The following is a 26167-nucleotide window of genomic DNA, read 5'->3' as shown; positions in this document are numbered from 1 at the left end:
ATGCCGAAGCATGTTTTAGCACAGGAGCACCTGGGCCTGCAAACCCTACAGTGCAGAGAGTTCATTTTTAACCGAGCAAAAAAGTCTTATTTAAAAGTCCATATGATAAACCCACCGACTTAAAATGTCTTGGAGCATGGAAATAAGGCAGAGATTAACATCACCTCAACACTGGTATAAACTCCTCTGCACATCAATACAGACAACTAATGAAAAACATGATCGCCAACGTCTTATTCCACATATTCCTGAGAAAAGTCCTGAATCAGGCAAAACTGCATTTTCTGATAGTGGAAACATAGCTACTGTATTAGGAATATTACCTCCGATTTAGGATACAAATGTAAAGGCGTGTCTAAGGAGCAACTCTGGCTTCACATACAGATTCCACCTTTCTTTGACTGAAATGAAGGAAAAACCCCTATGTTCCGTTTGTAATTTGTTAATTTCACCCTTCCGGGGCTTATCGCTCCATATTTCTTAGTACCTCTAGGGCGTAGTCTGAGGACTTCATAATGAGGCTCCCGCGTCAAGCCTTAAAGGAGTTCAGGTAGGTAAAAGCAGCTTCCACCTGCAAAAACTCACCAGTTTTAAATACAGTCTCAGTAGAAGACTAGTTGTGGTTTAAGTGCTCACATAGAATGTCTCCTTTAAAAAATCATTCTGGCACTGCGTTTTCTGACGAATTTTTTCTGGTTTCTTTAAAATTGATAGAAAAGACACCCTTCCATCATCCAGTCAGTTTAAGAATTATGTGTTTTGAGGAGATCCCCATGCTTTCTGATAGGAAAGTGTTTGTTGGTCGCCTAAAATGTGGGTCTTGTCTTTTCTTAAATGTCCCATACCACCCTCCACGAAATTAGATGCATTACACTGGCCTGTGCATCATGGTAAAAAAAAAGTATTCTTGAGTTGCTGCACATCGCTTTGTTTGGTAACACTGATTGGGCTGGTATGGGGGAAGAGGATCAGCCTGACCGCGAGGCGGGATCTGCCCCATCTTGGTCAGCTATCACTGCATTTATTAGTAGCACCGTACCCCTCTCCATTGTCACTACCTTATTTACCCCTCATGGCCAGGCTTGCTGTATAGTGTGCTAAAGTGGGAGATACAAGTCCCAAAACGCAGCAAGAAATTTTCCGGAAAAATCCAGGAATTGAGGTGTCACACATGATATGGGACCATTCGGCTCTGCATTCCTCAAACCTGCAAACGAATCCTTCTTGGGCAGTGGCAGTGAATTCAAAATGATTGCACTACCTTACAAAACATTTTGGGTTGTCTGCTTGCATAAATACACACCCCGCTCCTTAATCATGCAAAGAAAAGCAGAGATTTATGACCAAACCCATGATCAAAAAAGTAAGGACTTGCTGCCGACATTTGTGTGAACTTGCTAAGGGTGAAACCTGTTCAGAGCTGGACAATTTAATTAGTGAACTAAGAGGCAAGGCGGCTGTCATGTTCCGGTGTAGATTTTTATTGCACAGGGAGCAACATTATAGTCTATACACAAATGGTTTTTGAATAGTTCATATATCTAACAGACATATTTGAAAGCTCTTACACATGTGTGATAATGAAGAAAAACAAATGATCGACGGAATGCTGAACAATGCAAGCATTCACCCCCAGTCACAACAATCTGGGTTTAATCCATCTTTCTTTTGCCCACTATGCCACCCCAGTTTGGAGCCAGCCATATGCAAGTCAGTCTTGACCATGTGCCTCATGGGAACACTCCAGCCTGAACTGCCAAGCCAGGTCCTCCGTGGACCAGAAACCAGCATCCTGGGATCGGTTTCCGGGAATTTGTTCCTTTTACAAATGCCTAGGCATGCACCTGAAAATTCTTCCAAGGGTAGCAAGGCCCAGGTACATATGTAGCACGTGGAGCACTTGGAGCCACCACTACACCAGCCACGTACACTCAGGGGCGGCTCCTCCTTAATGGCAGAGGACCGTCACCCAACAGCCCAGCGCCAGCAGATGATAGATAAATTGATAATAACACACTGTTATCATTCTATGTATGATGTCTTAGCAGCGCAATGAGAATTGTCCAGAGCAGGCCGGGAATGGCAGGGTAGAGGAGTAGTGCACAATTATAAGTGCAGGTCCATTAGCTGGCAGTCTTTTGCCGGCCAAACAGACATGCGCACTTATGTTTCTCCAAACCTGCTTTGTTGCACAACCGGGTTGGAGAAATGCCACAAGCTCCAATGCACTGTCTGAGCAGAAAACAAGGGCTCTCAAACCAGTCCTGGCACTGCTCTCGTAGCCTGAGCATCGTCTGGATTGGGTGGGGAGCCTGCACATTGAGGGCTCATCCCCTTCTGGCCTGATGAGAGGAGCAGCGAGGTGACCGGCTGGCAGAGACCACGACGCCGTACCACTTTAGATAGGTGGCCGCCGCCACGACCTACCCAGCTTGTCTGTAATCTCTTCACAGTGAAGCGGTACAATACGTAATGGTGATGAAAACCATACATTCAGGATTAACTCCATAGAATGTAACACTCTCCATAGTGGCCGAGTCGACCTAGATATGGCAGTTGTGGCAAAGTACTGTGTTCTGGCAAGTTGAGCCATCAATCCGAGGTTTGGGACTGCTTCATGACAGAGAGGTCATCCTGACTCTGAGTCAAGTAGCAGCGGTTAGGCCAGCCGAGGTCGAGAGAGCGGCAGTGGGCCGCGGGCCCTTGCTGTTGAATGAGCACCAGCCTGCCCTTAGCTAACACCACACTGGCAGCCCACTACATAAATCAGGAGAACGGGCGTTCTCTAACATTACTTATAAAGCATGGAACGTCCTCCCACTCCACACCATAGCCCCCTCCACTCTTCTTGAATTCTGCAAGAAGATGCAGACCTCGCTTTTCATTTGATCAACTAATAGCACGAGCTAGGCACCCACAACAGGCATAGCGCTTTTTTGGTACTTTTTTATGTTGCTTTTGCCCTGTAGTTGTTGCTTGCCTTGTCATTGTTGCTTGCCCCTTCGTTGTGGGTTCTTTTGTTGTTTCGTGCCCTTTACCCTGCCCCCTTTCTGTTGTATATCGTGCCCCGTCGTCCACTCACGTTGTGTTGCTTGCTCCTCCCGCCAGAATGAAAGTGATATTCCATATCTAAAAGGATAAATGTACCATGTGACTACAAGCGTCATAGTATTGACGGATTTGTACAATAGTTCAAATGAAGGTGAAATGTACAGACAGTGGTGAATTAGTATAGGTTTTCATTTAGCTGCACAGTAGTAGTTTCACTTCAATATAAGTCATGTGTTATGTAAAGTTTAAAAAGCTAACATGCAGCACTTGTGCGCATATATCAAGCAGCAGGTTTCTTCATTTTTTTTTAAGTGTAAATTTGAGCATACTTTTGATGGAGCCTAGAAACTAAAATTCTTTATAAATGATGACACAATCCACTATCACACTTACCAATCAATACCAGGCCCATAAACATGGAGAGTGAGGTGAATGGACACTATATGTTTGTTTAAGACATACATAATAAACAAGACATGTTGTATAACTTTTAGCAATTAACTATCTACAATAAACAAGACCAGCTTGTCATTTTAAAAAGTTTATTAAAACATATTTAAGAAAACTTAGGTTTGGAACTTTATTAAGCAAGCATTAGAAAAAGTCATATAAGTTTTATTCAGCATTTTATAAAGAGAGCTTATTTCAAGAAAACATTATTAATTAGCAGAAATAAGTGAAAAGGAAGAGCATTTCCAAAACCTAACTATCTCTCTGACGCTACCCTCATCGCCTGAAAACAAAGTTTTAAAAGTTACATTTCTTACGTGTAATCATCGGACAGCAGAACACGTCCTTCTGGAATCAAGAGCGTAAGCCAAAAGTTTGCAGCTAACGCCTATTCTTATACTCTAAAATAAGCTGAGCTAACTATTTTTCACATTCCAACAGCTGAATTCTGGCTCTCCATTGGCTGAATCACCTCACGCCACAGTAAACTGTGACATCTTCCACCACGAGACCAGGCTTTACACAAAGTCATTGTCCATGCACAGAATCCTGGCAACAGTTCCTTAGTCCGCTACAATTTGTAGCAAAAATGTTCAAGCAGTATGAAATCTTGTCACGTCTCTTCCTTTTAGCCTTGAGCCAGACCGTTCTGAGCTTTGTGGCACATCCAAACCCACTCCACAGAGTCGACTTTAGCAGTCCATTTTCTAGTGTTTTCAAAATAGAAGTTTATCAACCACTTCAAAATATGGGTTTCTCATGTGGCTTTCAACAACAGCAGGAGGCCTTTTCTGCGCCACTTCTGATTGCGTCACTGTGCCACTTTCAGCTTGCATCACTTTTTCAGAAAACTATTATTTAAACAAACACAAAAGAATAATTAATTCAGGTAAAACAAACCCTTCTGTACCACCCAGCCCTTGCTAATTATTAATTAACCCATTAATAAATGACAACTAGCAGAAGCAAACAAATAAAGCAACACATATAATAACTACCATTCTTCATATAATCCAGCTTTATGTTTCTGAAAGAGTAAAAGATGATTAAATAATACACAGACAGACAAACACAACATAGGACATACATGTAAGCACATATAAAAGCACATGCCATGAATGATCAGCTGCATATTAATAGTGACAAAGACAATAGGACAGACATAACAAACAGGACAATATTAATAATGTGTTACAAAAACAGACTTGCAATTGCAACAAGAGCACATTTAATTAGTTTCCCGCGTGTTCATGTGTGGTGCAAACTTAATCTAAGTTGGTTTAATCAAACAAATCATGCAAACACTCATTAATATATTAATTCAAATTATGAGAGTATGACATCACAAGCTTGAATAAAATATTTCTAAAGCTCGCTCTATCACTTTCATAACGTAAGCCTGGCACATCAACAGGCTGGCAGCTAAACGTGGTGGCATGCAGCTCTGGTGCGCAGGCTCATGCACGCTATTCTCAGACTACAAAGAGGGCTTCAAATCTTAATAACGCTATTACATAACATACGCGGAGAGAGAAGTCTCGATTCCGTTAGAGAATGAACGTGCAGAAGATGCCTCGTCTTGGATGCAGCTGCAGGGAGTGGTGCTTCTGCAGCTGGGCGAGCTTGCACGCGTCACATTGACGATGACACTGACAGACACCTTTATGTTCTTAAATAAGCTAGTGTGTGTCCCTTTGCAGTGTTTGATCCCCATGGATTTAGTAAAATAATACATCGTGATACCGTTATACCGTTCCTCGGGTGCAGGTCATATCTTAGCATAAAGTGTATTTTCTAATGTACAAGTAATATTTGGCATTATTGCACTCCCCCATTTCCCAGACCATTAAGAAATGTAATTGATATAGACAATGTTGAGACCCCCGCGTTCAGCTGGGTCGCTTTGTCTGTCATGGTGTTTACGAAATCTATGTCCAGGAATGTGTTCTATGTCCAGGAATGTATGAACTTCTACCATGGAAATGTATTTGCCTTAAATGTGTAGAAAAGGGGTTCTAGCGGTATGTCCAAGACTGGGGTTCTTATCCCGACTTCAACACGTGACCACCATACGTGTGATTCTGGGCACATCACTTGGGTTTCTTAAGGCTCAGACGTACACAAATGTGTCATGCAGATTTTTAAAACATCACTTAATTAACATGATTCGGAATCATCCCTCAAAACAGGGGTTTAAGGGAGATGAAAACGGTGGTGGTTTCTAAAAGGGGTGTGGCATACTTAGAAATTCCTTTCCAATAGGCATGACCTAATAATGGCGTGGCTTAAAACATGTAAACGAACATCTTGTGCACCACACAGTGTGACACGTGGACACTATTTGGGTGCCAGCAGAGATATTTCACAACCTTATGACTAAAATAAGGCAAACCTATTGTCTTTGTTAAAGTTTGTTATCTGATGCATATGAATGAGCAAAACTATGATATTCTTGTGGACAAATGCAATTCATTCACCTGCTGCACAGTGTAATAGAGTGCACCTTAAATTGGGCAAATTAATCTCTTGTCTGCCTTACCGGAGGAGAGTGTCCCCAAGCTCGCTGAATTCAAAATTTGGTAACATTCGTGACAAGAATTTTCAATTCTATTAAGGACAAGGAGGCGAGGATTATGCTTATACTCATTTCTTTACTGACATATAGCAGCCAATCACAGAACAGTAAAGAAAAAACAAAACTACGTTACCCATGAACCCAGGGTAACCATAGAGTACACCAATAGTATATAAACAGTCTCAGAGGTAACCACTTCCTCTTTCTTTGTCCAAAATCCACTAGGAAGAACAAGTTTAAACATCAGAAATCCAAGAAGAACATCATCCGAAAGGACCAAAATCCGAACGAGGAGGCGGAGGAACTTCCAAAAGCCACAGGAACAGAAGCAGGCCAACGAGGAGAAGAAACTCGCAGCATATCTTCCACAAGGGCGGAGCCAGAGGAACCTCACTTGGGATCAGAGCCTGAAAAGAGACACAAAGCCGTAATACACATTCCGTGTAATCATGAGCAAATAAAGGGTGGGTAGAGAAAAACAAGGTAATCATCACATTACATTAGGAAAAGATCCATGAATCATTGCATAGTAACAATATAAAATATAATACATGCATATACAATGGGTGGGATAATCCTCGCCTCCTTGTCCTTAATAGAATTGAAAATTCGTGTCACGAATGTTAGCAAATTTTGAATTCTATTTCAGGACAGGAGGCTCCGATTATGCTTGTTCAAAGCTCCTCCACCACAACAGAAGCAACAGTAGGAACAGGCTTGAAGTAAAATGTCTTAAACACAGAATCTGAGGACCAGTCAGCAGCTTTCATAATGTCACATAAAGTGACACCCAACGAAAAGGCCTTAGAGGCCATGGCTCCCCGAGCCGAGTGAGCACCAAACACAGAAACATCAATGCCCGCTTCCCCCATGAGCCATCGTACCCAACGAGCCAAAGTGGCTGGAGCAACGGGGCGAAAGGGCTTTTGCAAGGCAATCAACAATTGGCCCTGCATATCAGATCGATGAAGAGAAGTACTCACCTCATAATCTTTAAGACATTGAACCACACAAAGGTTAGGTCGAGCCGGAAAAGAAGGGTAAGAGATGACCTCCGTGTTAGTTTTAGTGCGCCGGGAAAGGCGAAAGGAAACACCCTCAGGCGTGAAGCTACGACCCGCGAGATCTAAAGCGCGGACGTCTGAGATTCATTTGCAGGAAAGCAAACACAATAACATAGTAAGCTTGGCCGAAAGTTGTTTACGAGTCAATAAGGAATTAACCGGCCAAGCTTCCAGAAAACGTAAGACCACTGAAACGTCCCATAAGGAAACATATTTAGGCCGAGGAGGAGTAGCCATACGAATACCTTTTAGAATCTTGGCCACGAGAGGATGTTCACCAACAGGTTTCCCATCTACAGGAAGATGACCCGCCGAAATGGCGGAACGGAAATTGTTGACTGTGCAGTAAGCCAAACCCGAAGAAGAGGACAGAGAAGACAAAAAATTGCATATCAAAGAGATATCAGCCGATGTGGGATCAACTTGCCGTTGAGTACACCAATCACTCCAACGTTTCCAGGAGCTTCTGTAATGCTTGTGAGTGTTAGGGGCCCAGGCGTTGCTGAGGAATCTGGTAGCGTCCGCAGAAAGGCCTGGCACCGTCCAACGTTCCCCGAAATTCGCCACGCCAGGAGAAGGAGGGATCCGGATTGAACCAGGGGATGCGGATTCTGCAGTGGATCTAGAAGGAGATTCTCCTTCTGAGGAAGAAGAAAGGGCAGGTCGCATGCCATCTCCAGAAGAACAGGGAACCACGGCTGAGCCCTCCAGAGAGGGGCAATCAGAATCAATTCCGCCCGAAAGCGCGTCACATAGGCCAGAACTCTCGGGAGCATCATGAATGGGGGAAACGCATAACAGAGGGTCGACGGCCACGTCTGGAGGAAAGCATCGGTGGCCAGAGCTTCCGGGTCCGGTCTCCAACTGAAAAACTGGGGAAGTTGGGTGTTGAGACGGGACGCAAAGAGGTCGATCAGACACGGACCCCAACTGCGAAGTAGTTGGCGAAACACCCGAGGATGGAGTCTCCAGTCGCTGAAGTCCTTCAGATATCTGGAGTTCCAGTCCGCCACAAGATTGCGAGACCCGGGAAGGTACTCTGCAATAACTGTGATCTTGTGCTGAAGGCAATAATGCCAGAATTCCTTGGCAATCTCTGCCAACAACCTCGACCGAGTCCCCCCCAGTTTGTTGATGTAACGCACTGCGGAGACATTGTCCATCCGGAGAAGGATGCAGCAGTGGGACTGAAGAGGCGACAGGCATTTGATCGCAAACGACCCCGCCAGCAACTCCAAACAGTTGATGTGGAGTGAAAGTTCCTGCGGAGACCACCGTCCCCCCGTCGAGATTGGACCGCAACGAGCTCCCCAGCCCCAACGACTGGCATCCGATTCGATCACAATCTCCGGAGAGGAGCCGAAAAGAGCCCTGCCGTTCCAGGCCTCCATGTGATCTAACCACCATTGCATCTCCAATCTGGCCTCCTCCGAGAGAGGAATCAAATCGGAATACCGTAGGCCTCGCTGAAGATGTTGAATTTTCAGACGTTGAAGGGCCTGATAATGTAGCGGGGCTGGAAATATCGCTTGCAGGGAAGACGCCAAAAGACCGACTACTCGTGCTAACAACCTCAAAGACACAGTCGGACTCGAGATAATGGAATTCAATTCCCTCTTGATATATCGAATCTTCTGTTGGGGAAGCAGAAGTTGACAAGTGATGGAGTTGACTCTGAACCCCAAGAAATCGATCACCTGAGAAGGATGAAGAACAGATTTGGGAACATTCACCAGAAACCCGAGTGACTGAAGAAGGTCTATGGTCCAGTCTAGATGGTCATTAGTTTGACCGGACAATCCGCCAGAAGGAGGATGTTGTCCAAATAAATGATCAAACGAACCCCGCGACTGCGGAGAGATTCCACTACAGGACGTAACAGTTTCGTGAAGCACCACGGTGCTGACGAAAGGCCGAAGGGCAGGACCTGATACTGATACCAAGTCCCCAGCCACTGAAACTGCAGAAAACGGCGATGGGGACGGAAGACCGGGACCGAGAGATAAGCATCTTTGAGGTCCAGACGAACCATCCAATCCCGCTCCCTCAAGAGATCTCGCAACAGATGGATGCCCTCCATCTTGAAGTGCCTGTAAACTACTCCCGCATTGAAATCCTTCAGATTGAGGACCAACCGTGATCCCCCTCCCTTCTTCTCCACCAGAAAAATCGAACTGGCAAACCCCTGAGGATGGCGTACTGTCGGCACAATGGCCCCCTTCAATACCAGAGACTTGAGTTCCTCTGTGATGAACTCCTGACTTTGCCTTGAGAAGTGAAGAGGGAAGGGAGGACGAGACTGGTGGATGGGATGATAGAATTCGATTTTGAATCCCTGAACCGTTTCCAGCACCCAAGCATCACCTGAGATTGCGCGCCAATTGGCTAGAAAATGGCGAATCCTGCCCCCCAGAACAACACTGCATGCAGGAAGAAGCCTCACCTGAAGTGGCGGAATCTTGATATCCGCCGGAGTTGCCGCCTGAACCTCCTTTCCTGTACTGCCCACGTCCTTTCCTGGAAGGGTAGAAGTTAGACCGCTGGGCATAGCCGGAATCCTGCTGGCCTCCCTTATGGGACTGGTACCCACGTTGATTGGGTTGGTATTGACCACGGCCGGACGAGCGTCCCCTGTTTCGTCCGGCCTTGCTGAAAACCGGACGCATGGCCCGCTTCAAGGTGGCCTGTGCCTTGTCAATACTACTAAAAGTATTGACAAAATGTGTGAGCTCCTTTAAGAAGGGCTGGCCGAAAAGAAGACCTTGAGCAGCAGCCCCTGCCTCAGAAGAAGAAAGTTCGGACAATTTTGGGTCCAGTTTCAGCAGAATTGAACGCCGACGTTCACTTGAGAGGGCACAGTTGGCGTTCCCTAAAAAGCAGACGGCCCGCTGTGCCCACTGAATGAGCTCGTCAGGATCAACGGTGGAAGATGCTTCCTTGGCACGGAAGCCCAGATCTAACATTTTAGTTATAGGACCTAGGAGGTCCAAGACCTTATCCTGGCAAGCCCGCCAGGAACGGTCCAGACCCTTCTTGGGGTCCTTAGAACATTTCTTCATGTATGTCAGCATTGTAGGGTCGACCTCAGGCGTGTCCGCCAGGTTATCCGCTAAATCTGGCCGCGGACACTCCGAGCGAAGACGTGCACGCACGTCCTTATCAAAAGGATGTCGGATATACTGCTGAACATACTCCGCCACAGCCGGGGAGGGGAGCCAGGCAGAAGAATTAGGGTGCACAATATCCTCAGGCTCAAAAGTCAAGACAGGAGTCTGAGAGGAGGCGTCAACAAAATGTTCTTTACATTTACGTTTTTTGGGAGGAGGAGGCAAAACCTCCGAGGAGGAGGAGGAAGCATCATGGTCGTCGCTCTCAACAATTACAGGGACAGCCTTTGACTTAGAGGACAATGACCGAGCTAGCCTTCGAAAATCAGAAGAATGGGGATTACCAGGAGATGAGGACTTCTTGGAAGGAAGCCAACCTTGCTGTTGCGCATATTGCGTCAAATGGCGCTTCAGGGGTGTAATGGCGCGAGCCATCGCCTTGTTCATAGAATGCTGAACCCCTTTGTCCAGTGCCTCAACAAGGTCCTGCTCAAAAAATTCGGACCCCTCCTCCTCATAGTCACCTTCCTCCTCATAATAATAGGAGGCACTCATGATACACAGGAAGCGTGTGAATATAGCCCACCAGGTGACAAGGAATCAGTTATGTCAGTGACACAGTCCGAGGGAGTGAAAAACCTCACAGTCAGCAAGTTTAAGCAGAAAAAACTGCGCAATAAACAATAGGTAGAGCGTGGAGGGAGGCTTGCTGACCAAAAAACACAACCACTCTAGGCAAAGCCTATGCTAAATATCAACCGGGACCGTTTCTGCAAGCTCCGGTGTCAAATGGGACCAGCTGACAGGCAGTGGGCGTTGTCGTCTTCAGACGCGGTCAGGAGCCGGCGCTGCGATGTCAATAAACGCAGCTGCGCGAGGAAAGCCCTGCGTGACAAAGGTCGCGCATGCGCAGTCACCCGGCTCGCCCGACAGCCAAGGAACCTGCTCGCGCTTAACGCGCGCGAGGCAGGACCGTCCCAAACTCCCTCCACCAGAAACGGGACAAACGGCAGCAAGTGCCCGACCCAGGGAGGTGACACACGCTCCCACCGCGCGCGCCAGTCGAGGAGTTAACGAACGACCAAAAACGGCAGCAAGAGCGCGAGAGAAGCGCCGAAGCAAGCAGCACACAGCGCATGCAAAGCGGTATGAATTACATTCAAAATACAAGTCAAATAACAATGTAATAACAAATATGCACTTAACTGGCTGCGGAGCAGCAAAGAAAGAGGAAGTGGTTACCTCTGAGACTGTTTATATACTATTGGTGTACTCTATGGTTACCCTGGGTTCATGGGTAACGTAGTTTTGTTTTTTCTTTACTGTTCTGTGATTGGCTGCTATATGTCAGTAAAGAAATGAGTATAAGCATAATCGGAGCCTCCTGTCCTGAAATAGAATTCAGTGTGATGTCCTTACACGCAGCGTCATGTGTATTCAGTCACGGCTCTCCTTGTTCACTGGGAGAAAGTTCCTAAACAGGCCCAATCAGCTAGTGAGGCAGCTGGTGATTGCCAACCAGGCTGGATCAGGATCTGACGTCACGCGCGGCATCCAATAATGGATTGCCCTGTGGTGACCGGCCAATCCTGGCGCCTAGGGGGGCTCATGTATGCTCGCCCTGTGTCGCCTTTGAGAAGCCAGGGGCTGCGACCAGCTAAAACAAACACCCTCTTATGGGAGAACACTGATGCGCATGCGCAGGCAAGTTTCTGCCCTGCAAGTCACTGCACGCTATATACCTTGGCTGGCTGTCTGCTGCTGCAGCTGAGTGCGTCACGTGGTCGTGGACTGTCACTCAAGCTGCGCAGCAGTCCAGACCAGCCCCCCTGCACTCCCCACTCCTGATTAACTCGAGTGATTCCCGCCGGCGCTCGGTCAAACTTTTTAAAGAAACAGTGACAGTCACACCAGTTTATTTTATTGCAGCAGCGCGTCCATGGGGCTTGTGGGGCTACGCCCCTACGCCCCAATGGACGCACCGCGTCCTCCCGACATCACGGCCCATTGATATATGGCAACCCTTGCATGATTACCTTCACACCCTTGAGCAAGATACTGCTGAGATCCTATTCCCCTCTATCGCCACTATCACCTCTAGAGCAGTTTTATGAGCTTGTCTCACTTTGTTTTTTGTTGCCCACTCTTCGCATCAGGATGTTTCTCATCTTCCTCTTCCTGTTCATTTCTCTGCTTTATTGTATTATCATGTGTTAGGAAACGGAGCTATTACGACACCAACTTGATAAATGTTAACTATAGACTGCTGTCGCACGTTGTATCTTATGTTTGCAATAATACCAATAAAAACATGTTAAAAAAAGCGCTACACCAGAGAATGACAACAACATAGAAATAGGCTCTGGCCTGGTAATTGACATGGAGTTGTTCTCAGTCGCGGCTGGCATGACTCGTGGGTGGGAGGGTGGGTGGGTTGCAGCAATCCCAGCAAGCTAACCTGGGGACTTTAATCAAAAACCTAAAATATAATCTAGCTACCTGATGCTCTAAAAGGAACATAACGCACTAGTGCAATTTAGCCAGCAGCATGATTCCTGCAATGCAAACACAAGGGAATTAAGAGAAAATGAAAATTGTTCACCTACAAGGAATCTTGCGGGCCCAACAAAAACAAGGACAGCTCAAGGGGGGAGAAGGGGGGAATCCCCACTAAGATAGTCTGCAATTACTGCAATCAGGTCAACAGAATTATTTGAGGTGCAGAAGGAAAATAAGCCTCCAGTACACTCTGCAAATAATTTAAACTTCACAGACTATGATGAGACAAATCAATTGGCTTTCCAAATTCCATCAAAGAACATAATGACAAAAAAAAACCTGAGGAAGAAGCAACGCAAGGCCAGAAATAGAATAAAAATCAGCTCAGTAACACACACAATGGCATTAGACGAAGAAGCAATGCAATCGAGATCCCTTGTCAGCAGGGACCCTCTTAAGAAAATAAAGTCTTATCCAATATTAGTTAAAAAGTTAGAAAGTATTGTATTACCCAGTAATACTTCTCCCCCTGAGGACCTTGGAGCTGTTGGAAGCAGGCAACCATCTTTAGACCAATCTTTGATAACACATAGTCCAGCCCTCACAGAGATAATACCATCAAAGGCATGAAGGTTTGTGAAAAGTGACTCAAGTGAGATGCCTTCATTTAACCGTGTACCTACAATAAGCAAACATAAAATCTTGAGAGCAACATCAACAACCACCTTAAAAAAGGTCCCAGCTCAGCCTACCTCCTTTAAGAGAAATTGACTGCACACAGAGGAAACATGAGTTACCAGCCCGACGGCACAGGCACGTACCTGCTTTTACTCAGACCATGAACACTGATGTACAGCTGGCCAATGACCATAGTGCCAAGGATCCCTTAAATCATGAAATGAAATGAGACTTATCAGAGCGCACACTTACCGAAAGACGCCCAGGTGCTGAAGACTAGGTAGTTCAGATGTTAAATGGAAAGAATGTCTCTGAGCTATATCTGTAGGATTGCCGAGTAAAGAGCCAGGTTTTCGTGCTTTTCTAAAGGAAGCATAGATCTCCAAGCTAGTGACCTGCTGAGGAAGAGAGTTTCATGATTTGGCTGTAGTAACTGAGCAGTCTTTTCCATTCCGAAATTTAGAGATAACTACCAAGTTTTGAGTTGCCGATCGCAGAGGACTGGACCATACATTCATTGCTCCAGGACCCAATTTATGTAGAGCCTTGTGAGCAAGGCACAAAGTTTTATACATTATGCACTTTTGTACTGGTAACCAGTGTAGCTTAATTTATTCGGCTGATACTGACCAGTATGTAGGAATGTCTAGAATTTGTCTTGCTGCTGCATTTTGTACTGTTTGCAGCTTGGTCAAAGCCGACTTGTTGATAACAGGGTAGAGCGCATTACAGTAAATCAGCCTGGACTATTAAAAGTGCCAATACCACTTGTTTACACACCAATATTGGAAGAAATGGGAAGACTTTGTGAAGCATCCTAATGATGCAAAAGCAGGTGGAGACTGTGCAGTTCATTTTCCAGTCCAACTTAGTATCTAAAACACCCCAAGATTTTTGTCTGAGTCAGTGGGGATCGACAATGGTCTCAGCAGCTCTTCCCACCAATTGGTGTTCCGTATGGATGGCTGATTTACAAAAATTTAGACCTCAGTCTTGTCTCCATTTAATTTTAAGCAGTTGTCTCTCATCCGCTTCATCACCATCTTCATAGAGTTGTTAAAGTTGGCTGATACGGGCTTGATGTCTTTGGTGATAGGCACAGATATTTGGGTATCATCGGCGTATGACAATCCCTGTAGTTGAAACGACCAGATCAATTTTGTTAATGGGGATACATAAAAATTAAATAAAGTAGAACTCAGGGACGATCCATGGGGAGCTCCACATGGTAGGGTGAAGGAGTCTAATTTGAATTGGTTCATTATCACCATCTGCGACCTATCCGTGATAAAGGATCTTAGTAGATCCAATGCTGAATCTTTGAGTCCTAGATCCTGAAGTTGGCCTATCATAATGGATGGGGAGATGGTATCGGAGGCCGAGGACAGGTCCAATAGGATGAGTACCACAGCATGACCCATATCAACCATAGATCTAATAAGATCCACCACTGTGACCAAACCTGTTTCCGTGCCATGGGTTGCTCCTGAATCCAAACTTAAAAGCTTTTAATATATCCTGTTGTTCAATATGCGATATGAGCGGTACATTGAGATTCTTTTCCAGGATTTTTCCCAGTATAGGGAGCAGGGAGATAGGACAGTAGTTTTGTAAATCATGGGCAGGCATGTGCCGCACAAGCGGCAATATCCTAAAACTGCTAAATGCTCTGCCAAGTCTTAAAAACATGACCTCCGCAGACATTGCATCGGTTGAATTCTTAGTCCCCACCCAGGGCGACAAACAGGTGTCCACCCGAGTGACATGGGCCTCCAACTCAACGGCTAGGAAAGTCCTCCTGGAGAGTGGTTGTTTTTGCGCTGCAGGGTAATTAGGATCAGTATGCACTTACCAGCAGCATATCCATTCCTACTTGCCCATCGAAAGAGTCCACACAGCTGCCAGCGTTAAAAGACAAGAACCAAGTTTACTTCATTCTTAGAAACCCTACTGGTAAATTAAACATGGACTAACCTTCTCATAAAAATAATGTGCATTCCTCATCAAATACATGCAGAGGTACACAACTAGAATTCGGTTGGCAATCAGCAGCTCTGCAAGGCGGCAGGCAGTGAGAATACATTGATACCCAAAGCCGCAAGACAGACCAGGCATCTGATGTAATGAAACTTTGCTCCTGGATCATAAATGGCGTTCACAACAAAAATGGCAATAAGGATCTGATAAACTATCTGACAAATTTTCAAACTGTACTGTTACAAGAAACATAGTCAACAATAGCATTCTCGCTCAAAGGGCTTGGAGGCTATTTCAACCCAGCGTACAAAACCAGGAGGTTTGAGAAAATAGCAGCAGACCTCATTGTATATTGCCTTAATAAGTAACATCTACACCCACTCTCCAAATGGGAACTTTTTACAATAAATCTAATTAGTAAATATCTGCCCAAGAATCGCTCAATCACACATGTTATAAAGGACTCTCAAGGCCCAAAAAGGAATCATATATCTGCTATTAAAGCATAAAGAGAAATCGCAATAGAATGTTGAGAATGGCTAGGCAGCAGCCCAGTAATCCTCTGATTCAAGCCAAGTTGAAGTGTATTAAAAAGTCCTACCGGAAGATGGTCTGCGAGTAAAAAACATCACAGCAAGACAGACCTTTTGTGCAAAAGTCCTGTATCTCAGCAAGAAGAAACATTTCAGGGACTTTTGGAGGATGGTGAATAGTTAAACAGGGCCCTATTCTCCATAAACAATTCAAATCTCACAGAAACAAGAGGGGTTATGTCAAAATGCTCAAATCCAACAATGAACTCCCTTCTAGATGACCGTGTGCTCCGTTTCCCTAAAGGTCCAGTATGTAAAACCACCCAGAAGTGCAGGCGCGATGGAGCCCTGGCCCAAATGGTGTTTCACAGGCATTGTACAAAACCAACCCTACCTCTGGGCAAATAGACCCTCAATTGTGCCGTGCAGCTAGAAAGTATCCCCAAATCGTGGAAAGGTTCTATTATCAATCAGATGTTCATAGGGGGTGACCTCCAACAACCCGGAAATGATCACCTCATTACACTTCTAGATGCTGAGACAAAGCACTTTGCAGGTTTTCTACTGAATTAATTCTTTGGGCAGAAGGAAAAAACAATTCCACCGAATCGAACTGGTTTTACATAAAGAGGAGGTTCAGAAAAATAATATCTTGGCGCTTTCTATAATAATTGACAAATTAAAGTTCATCAAGTATTAGCAAGCGATTTAGATCCGTTTTGTGGACTTCACTGCCACATTTCACTGTGTGGAGCATAACCTCCTCCGCCAGAAATTGTCACGTTGTGGCAACTCCGTGCGTGTTTTAAAAGCAATACAGATGCTCCACACAGGCACTTGGACAAGAGTGAGAATTTGGGACGACTCCTCCATATCAAGGAAAATGGACACCTCTCAGGGCCGGAAACAAGGATTTGTTTTGGCGTCATTTTCATTCAATCTATTTCTGGCAGACCGGACCCCAGCTCTGGATGAGGAAAATATTTATGCCCCAAAGCTAAGGGATCTTCAAATTTCTTATCTTTTGTACGCATATGATGTGATCATTTCTTAGTCAAACAAATGTCAGCCTGCAAAGTCTCATCGACAAACTATTCAATTATTCTGCAAGCCACTGCATGTCAATAAACCAAAAGAAAACCAAAGTCATGGTTGTGAGTAACCGAATAGCCGGCTATACACCATCAGGCACCTGCATCAACCATTTTTGCGAGTACAAACGGCGAGAATCGCAAAGCTCAGCCGTTTGTGCCGTTGCACATAAAACAAACCAGCTTGAAGCAGTGTTTCCCTACACTGGACCCCAAGATAAACATAGAATTCTCATATTGCGCCTACCACTAGGGATGGTTCCGGCGGTGGATGAGCATGCCACTTGGGTCACAGTTCTTGCTACAATATTAAACATCATAGATGGTACACCCTCTATTGTTGTTTTGCCTGAACTGCTAAAGCACTGGGCTGCCCTTACCCTGAATTTGGGGATGAAACTAATTGGCAACTATGCCACAGTCACCTCATTCATTTTATATAACATAAAAGGGGAAGCAGCAGCATTGACAGTATGCCAACACCTCCTGCAGGTTCCGTTAGCGGACCAAGAGCCCAAATTACCAAATATTGTTGCCGAAACCTATACATCTATAGATAGAGATTATTTGGGAGCCTGGTCAAATAAATCACAGTTTAAAGGTAATTCTGAAAATGATAAATCGAAACAGGCACCTAAGTCTTCTAAAAAGCGTAGGAATAATCAGAAAAAAAAGAAAAAGTAAAGTCACGGGGTCCTCAACCGGAGTCCACTGAGAAGCATTATAACCTGCGCAACTGTGAATCACTTAGACGTCCTGATAGATATCAGTATACCTTGTCTTTCAGGACTCACCCAACAAACTCTCAGAGAGAGGATCACGGTCAGACCGCAGACAAGAAGAGTACATGAAACAGAGAAAGGGCTCAAAACACTACTCTGACAGCATGATAAAAAGGGAAGAGAAACTTCCACAACATAAGCCTCAATTCAAAAAGAAGAAAGTGGAAGGTATTTCTGTTAAATATGCCACACTTACTGAGGACACTACTTAGGAACAAGGAGTGGGCACTGACACTGTTAGACGGCGTAGCAGAGGTCACAATAGTTCGCCAGACTTTTCAAGAGTTTCTGGTGGTGGGGGCGTGGTCTGCAGCCGCAGAAGATGGCGGCGTAGTTTGTTAGCTGCGCTAGCAGCCTAAGTTTTACCCTCGACATCCGGCATAATCTGATCACCGACGCGGACACTGAGGACGCCCACAGTCGTGGGAGAGTGGCGGCGATCCGCGACGGTGTCCGGCGGCAGCTCTGAGCCTCCGTGAAGGTAGCAACTCGGCGCTCTAATCCCAGCCTGCTTCGGCAGAAAATGGTGCCTGCCCGGGAACAATGAGCGGATCTGCCTGCCTGTTTCCAATACGGCACATCGGCGAGGCTAAATGAGCCCCCCCTGAGCAGTTGAGTCTCATTTCCAAAAAGACGAGTGCCCTGGAGTGAAGTGTGGAGCCGGCGGCAAGTGCGGTAAGCGGGGCTGCCGCATTCGATATCAGCCGCCATTAGCTGCGGAGTGAAGCCTGGAGAGACCAGGGTCCTTCCCCACGTTTGGAGTCCAATACCTCGGGTCCTTGGGCAGTTGGCGGTGCCATACGTGTGCCCTAGTCTGCACAGGGCCACAAAGACAGTGTGACTGGTGGGCGGCCCCTCCGCCATTCGTCTAGCGGTTGTGGCAGTCCTTGGAGCGCGTCTCTGAACGTGCTGAGAAAGTGCCTGTGCCCTCTGCATTAGGCTGGAGACAAACCATATTCTGACGGACACTGCACTTCGCAGGGGCCCTAATTGCATCTCTTGGACTGCCGCCTACGAATTGGTGCAAGTACTAGCGGACATTTAGCGCTGGTCCGTTTAACAGACATTCCCAAAAGTGAAAGCGGCCAGCGACACTGAGACCTGTGGTGAGTGATGAGCCGACCAGATATTGGAGACAAGTGGGTTGCCCTGAGGCTGAGTGGTAAGGAGCTGTCCGTCGTGAGTGCAGGACCAGACTGGGCTCCCTGGAGTGCTGGTGCTCAGCTATATCTTGGTGACCGGTACACCATGGGTCGCAACAGGGCTCTGGGCCAAACCAATCAAATCGACAAATACACTGTCGCAATGAACCGAGAGGATGGCGCGACTGGCAGAGGTCATTATGACCACCCAGAGGACAGCGGCCCGGATCCCTCCCTGAAAGACATAATGAGGGCCATTAGAGACTTCCATGGTACCCTGGAGCCTAAACTGGACTCCGTGACAGAGGAGATGAATCTCCTACGTGCGGATTTCCGGAAGATGTCAGAAAAGGTCTCTGCTGCCGAAACTGGAATTGGGAGCCTTCAATCGAGGACGAAGAGGTTGGAGGAACAGGTGGCCGCTCTCACAAAGAACCAGGCCAACATTCATGCTCGCCTGAAGAACCAGGAAGGTCTCATCGAAATAATATTTGCATAGTTGGCGTGCCAGAAGGACTGAAGGGGCCATCGATGGACTTGTTTGTAGAGGACCTGATCCTAAACCACCTGAAACCTAAACGTCTTTGCAATGTTTTCTCTGTTGAGCAGGCGGACAGAGCCCTGGGAGGTAAGCCCAAACCTGCGGCTCCCCCTCGCACTGTCATCGCCTGCATCCTTAATTTCAGAGACAGAGATGCCATATTGCAAGCAGCACGCACTCATGGGGACCTTCACCGTGATAACGCCACCATCTGTTTCTACCCGGACTTCCCGCTTCAGGTTCAACGACAACGGCGCTCTTTTGATGGGGTGAAGAAGGCACTTCATGACAAGGGCGTGAAATAAATGATGCTCTTCCCGGCAAGACTCAAAGGCTTGGATGGAGAAAAGGCCTACTTTTTTGATACGCCGGCAGATGCCAGTGACTGGCTAAAAGGCTGGCGAACTGTTGGTCGGCAGGGGAGGCGGCCAAACTCCGCTATGAACCGGGGTGACCGAGCCGCGGATCAGGAGGATGGGCGATCTTCCAGTGGCAGAGAACAGCAGATGGCTGCGTGACTTTGAGACGGCTCTGGCACCGTTGTGTCAGGTGGTAGGCCCTGAATAAACTTTGACTTTGGGCTTCAAGGAATGGGTGGCCGGTTGGGTTGGTTCGATGACAGGTGGGAGAAAGGGGCCGGGGCTCTTAGTCTGCTCCTTCAAAGGGACAATGTATGAGACACGAACAGTCCTTGTTCTTTATTGGACTCTGGGTCCGGCGGGGGTGGGGGGTGAAATATATGTATGTGGGCTGCTCTGCGATATATAGTATGGGGGTGTATGATTCAACACTAATTGTGTACCTCTTCCTTAGTTCTGTAAGCCCACGTTTCCTCATAAATGGTTTTGGTTGTGTTATTGGGGCGACAGGCACTCTGCAGGTTTACTCGGTGGGTGGTTTGGGACTCACCTGGCAGGGCAGCAGGGAGGGGGGAGTTTGGGTGTAGGGGGGCTGGATTGGGGCGATCCGAGGAATTTGGGGGGAATGGGGAGTTTGCTCATGGCCATCTTATTCGGTACGCACTGGGGACTGCGTGGGGGGACACGCCTGAGACAGTAATTCCTCCGAGGTAGTGGTTGGGTTATTGATACAATGGGTGACTCAGCTATGGTAAAAATCTGGACCTGGAATGTTAATGAGCTGGGCAATAAAACCAAGCAAACATTGGTGCTGCAGCACCTAAAGAGACACTGCCCGGATGTGGTCCTTCTTCAAGAATCGCATCTGAAGGGGAATAGATGCAAGGCCCTCGATCGATTCGGCTACAAAATGGTTGTGCACTCGGGGTTTACATCTGGGTCACATGGGGTGGGTATATTAGTACATAATACCCTACCTTTTGTTAATTCGGGCACTTGAGTGGATGAGGCGGTATGTTTCGCCGCAGTGGCGGGTGGATGGGAAGGATGCATATTGGTGTGCTGCTCGTGCTATATACCCCCTGGCCTCCATTTTGGGTGCTTTCCGAAACTGAGCATGTTTCTGACAAACCTCCCTGAAGGAACGCTATTTTTGGGAGGCGACACTAATGCAGTTATGTGCCCAGAGATAGACCGGTCCAATACCCCCGCAGGTAGGAATGGAGAGAGGGGCCTATAAGACTTTGTCACTGCTACCGAAATGGGGGACCTGTGGCGGGCACAGAACCCCACACTTAGACAATACACATTTCACTCAGTACGGCATGGGTCCTTCTCCAGGATTGACCATTTCTTTACATGTTTGGACCAGATGGGGGACTTTGGCTCTACTTCTCACCTAGCTAGGGGATCTCGTATCATTCTCCTGTTTGTACCACCCTTAGGAGCCCTGTCGTAAACAGAGCGGTTTTCCTGAGAATAGACCATTGGCGACTTCAGGACCCTGAAATTGGTGATAGGCTCAGAGAGGGATCTGAGTTGTATTTTGAGGAGAATCAGGGGTCCGTGGACTCCCAGAATATCTCATGGGAAGCATGGAAAGACGGTGCTGATGGGATTTGCGCAGACACTTATTGGTGCGAAAAAGAAAGAGGAGTCCCTCCAGATTCGGCTCATGGAGAGTGAGGTTCATCAGCTAGAGGGGAACACAGCTGCAACCCCTTCAGTGGACACGTGCCATAGGCTCAAGCTGAAACAGAGGGATCTGAGGGCATTGGCGGAGAATGAGACTCGAGCCTATGCGTTGGCCACGCAACACCGACTATACGACATAGGCGATATGGCGCTGAAATTATTGGCGTGGTTGTAGCGCAGAGACAGAGATCGATCGTGGGTAGCGGCGGTATGGGATGCAGCGGGCAAATTATGCTCGTCCAACACAGATATAGCAAAGGCCTTTGCGGCTCACTTTGAGAGGGTGTACTCACCTGTATGCACTAGAACTGAAGAGGATTGTGAGGACTTCTTGAGGACTTTGCGCTCCCCGCGTTGACTGAGGAGATGAGCAAACATCTAGAGGCGGATGTCACGGTAGAGGAGCTAGGGAAAGCGCTCAACTCCTTGCAGTCGGGCAGAGCCACTGGTCTGAATGGGCTTTCAATCTAAATTTATAAAAGGCAGGCCTAGTTCGTGACAGCCCCATGCTGGAGATGCACAAGGAGGCGTGAGAGCGTGGGCACTTGTCCTCTGACCAGAGAGATGCCATGATCATGGTGATACACAAGGCTGGGAAACCGACGGAGCAATGTGCCTCGTACTGGCCGATCTCTTTGCTTAATGTGGAGGCGAAGGCTCTCGACAAGGTCCTGGCGGATCGGGTACTATCTGTGGTCACAGAATTGGTCCATGTGGATCAATCTGGCTTTATGCCCCGCAGAAGTACTCATCATAACCTTTGGCGTCTCTACGGGGTGTTGTATATGACTGAGGATGTGGAAGACACCCAGAAGGCATTGATGGCGCTGGACGCATCAATGGCCTTTGACCACATAGAATGGCCCTACTTGTATGGTACTTCGGCGGTTGGGTTTGGGCCTCCCTTCTGCAGCTGGGTACGGATCCTATATGAGCAGCCGTTGGCTCGGGTGCAGGTTAACGGGCGGTTTATAGGGCTTTTTCCTTACGGAGGGGGACAAGGCAGGATGCCCTCTGTCCCCTCTACTCTTTGCCCTGGCACTGGAGCCTGTTGCTCATTGGATCAAGAGGGACCCTGCAATTTGGGGTCTAGCGGCAACTGATGAATGGGAAGAGCGTATATCTCCATACACCAATGACATCATCCTATATCTGGCAAGGCCGTATCACTCGATTGCCCAAGTAGTTCACCTTTTTGAGTTGTTTGGTAGTTATTCCAGCTATACCATCAACTGGTCAAAGTCTGTGATCTTCCCCTTGTCGGGTTCTCCCCCTCGAGTTCCATCTAGGTCCTCTTGAAGGATTCAAGTATTTAGGGGTGTACATAACTCGTAACAGACAGGAGTTCTTCAAGAGGAATCTCGAGCCCCAACTGACTCGCCTGCAGGCAGACGTGGCCCACTGGCGCACTCTCCCGCTCTCTCTTATGTTTAAGATGCTCACACTGCTGAGGCTACTGTATGTTCTGCAGAACACCCCCTATCCGATACCTGTGATTGTATTGAAAAGGATCTCCCAGGCGGTGCGAACCTTGTTATGGGATGGGCGGTACCCTAGGATAGCACTACACAAATTGCACAGGGGAGTGTACAACGGAGGGGTGGCTGTCCTGGATGTCAAATTATACTACTGGGCGGCACAATTGCAGGTGGTTAATTATTGGGTGTACGCTGACAGTAACAAACCAGCATACTCTCCTGTATGCCCGTGGACCCCAGAAGGTGTGGTCAGACCATACGAGGGTAGTCGTCCACTGCTGGCGGGAGGCAAAACGGCTCCAGGGCTGGGCTGGCAAGCTCACTGGGAAAACACCCATTTGGCAGAGGGACCTGCTGAGGGAAGTGGCGACGTTAACAGGGTTTAAGGGTTGGCAGCAAATCGGCATTAACTATCTGGGGGACGTCTGGAAGGGAGACACCATCCGCCCTTTCGAGTATCTCCAGAAAGAGTACAGTTTACATACCTCACAGAGTTATCAGTATGTGCGCCTCCAGCATGCGCTCCGCTCCCACATACCTAGTGGCACAGTGGTCCCGAAGTATTACCTGATGGAAGATTGTTTGTTACTTGACCCTATCGAGGAGAAACCCACATCCACCATCTGCTGGAAATTGATAAACAATATACCAGATCCCTTGGTCAGTCTCAGAGAGGCCTGGGTTCAGGACCTTGGGAGCCTCGATGAGGAGGACTGGCAGGATGCGCTCCAGGGGCCCAGGGAAATCGCTCTCTGATCTAGGTTTTGGCTCGTACAGTTCAAAGTCCTCCATCGCACATACTATCCTCGCACCCACCTTTATACATGGGGAAGGTGTCTGTCGGCGCTCTGCGTGCGGGGCTGTCAACAAGAAGGCTCCTTTCATATCATTTGGGAGTGTCCGGTGATCAGTACATTCTGGGTGAAAGTTACGGACACTATGTCCAGGGTAGCGGGAGTGCCAGTCCCGATGGACCCGAAGTGGCTCCTCCTGCTGATCAAAGGGGACAGTGACTGGTCGAGGTGTGTTGAGCTATGGCTGGCCCTGGCGGCGGGGGTAGCAAAATTGAAAATTGCTAGAGCCTGGGGGGTACGGGCGCCACCTTTATGGGAAGATTGGCAGCAGGACCTAGGCTGGTGTCAAAGAGCAGAAGAAACTGTATATAAAAGCAGGGGGTGCATGAAAAATTTCAAGAAAATATGGGCGCCATGGCTAAAATACAGAGAGGCAGGTGCGCCCTTGTGGAGGGAAATTGTATTCATGATAGACATTTGTGATTCCCTGATGTGTAACTCCCGGATGATGTCTGTATTGTTCCCTAATGTGCTATTTGTACATGGCATTGTATCATATGGTCTTATGAGCATTGTTAAAAAAAAAAGATAACAAAAAAAAAAAGAGTTTCTGGTGGCGAGAGCAACTAATGAATTTATTCAAGTTAAAACACTGGATCAGATGGTTAACTCTCCAGACAGACTGTTTGATTTGGACTTCCACCAAATTGAGGATTATATACCTCATACTATTCATTTTTTGTGAAATGTAACACTTAGGACATTCTCTTGGATGAAAACGATTGGCCACCTGAGTTTGTTCAGAAAGTCCCACAAGGGGAAGATGAAAATGAGTTACCTACCTGTAACTATGGTTCTCCAGCATTGGTATCTTTCATAGATTCACATGCTTGAATCATCCCAGTCGTTTTAGTGGGAGTCCCATGGCATACATATAAAAGCAGAAGATAAAATTACCATAGGATTCCATGCAATGAAAAGTCAGTGCTATAGCCTATCCACCTTCTTTTGAAAAAAGAACCAAATCCCACCAACAGCCAGTCAGGCGACGGCACCCTCTAAAATAATCCCACGAGAGGCTAGGTTCCTCAGATTTTCCAGCACAAGTGTGCGAGTATAAACCTTAGAGAATAAATTAAGCCTCTCCGGAGAGGAGGGTGGGCTGCATGTGAATCTATGAAAGATACCAATACTGGGGAACCGTAGTTACAGGTAAGTAACTCATTTTCATCTCCAGTATTGGATCTTTCACAGAGTCACATGCTTAAATCAGAATAGCTAGCAGTTTCCTAAACATGCATGTTTAATAATATTGTATTATCACCTTTGTACCTTAGAGGATGGTGGGCTATAACATTCATGCTAGAATAGGAACATTCATAATGAGGGAACATTTAACAACATATCAATTGATAAGCATATAAAAGCTGTATAAATGTATATACATATAACAGACAGACAAAGAATACCTCTAAAAATAGATGCCTACCTTATTGAAATAGATGGCACTGGACTGCTTGTCCCACCGCTGCTTCTCTGTAAGATGCCATGTCCAGGCAATAGTGCCGCATGAAGGTATGAGCATTCTTCCAGGTAGCGGCATAGCAAATCCTGTCCAGATGGATGCCAGCAAAGAGAGCAGCAGAAGAAGATACTACTCTTGTGGAATGCGCCTTGGTTTTGGTGGTAAGCTGTTTACCCGCATTCAAATGGCACAGTTTAATAGTAGCAGCAATCCAACGTGCGATAGTTATTTTTGTAACAGCAGATCCTAGCTTAACAGGTCCATAAGATCTAGGAATTGATCTGTTCTGCTCAGGTGCTTTGTTCTTTGCAAATACAATTTAAGGTATGTTTTTATAACTAAAGAGTGAAGAGATTTCTCCGCTGGAGACGAAGGATGCAGGGAAAAAAGTGCGCAGAATTACTGGTTCATTAAGGTGAAACTGGGATGGCACCTTTGGAATAAATGTAGGATTTTTTCGTAACATCACAATCCTCTGTGAAACGTAAGAAAGGCTCATTGATGGTGAAGGCTTGGATTTCACTCACTCTTCTAGCTGATGTAAGTACGAGAAGCAAAGCTACTTTCCATGAGAGAAATTTGAGCTCTATCTTGTGGATCGGCTCAAAAGGCTTCATTAATTGTGACAAGACTATATTAAGATGCCATTCAGGAGGAGGAGGAGGCCTGATAGGAGGAAAATTCCTGAAAAGGCCTTTCATAAACTGTTTGACGATGCGAGCAGAGCAAAGAGAAGAAGCGTCCGTCTATATGAGAGATGGCCGCAAGATGGACTCTTATTGAAGCATAAACCAGACCTGATCTTGCCATGAATAAAAGATAAGGC

This window comes from Lissotriton vulgaris, chromosome 3_1, assembly GCF_964263255.1.
Source record: "Lissotriton vulgaris chromosome 3_1, aLisVul1.2, whole genome shotgun sequence".
NCBI lineage: Eukaryota > Metazoa > Chordata > Amphibia > Caudata > Salamandridae > Lissotriton > Lissotriton vulgaris.
Note: the sequence above shows the minus strand (reverse complement) of the source record.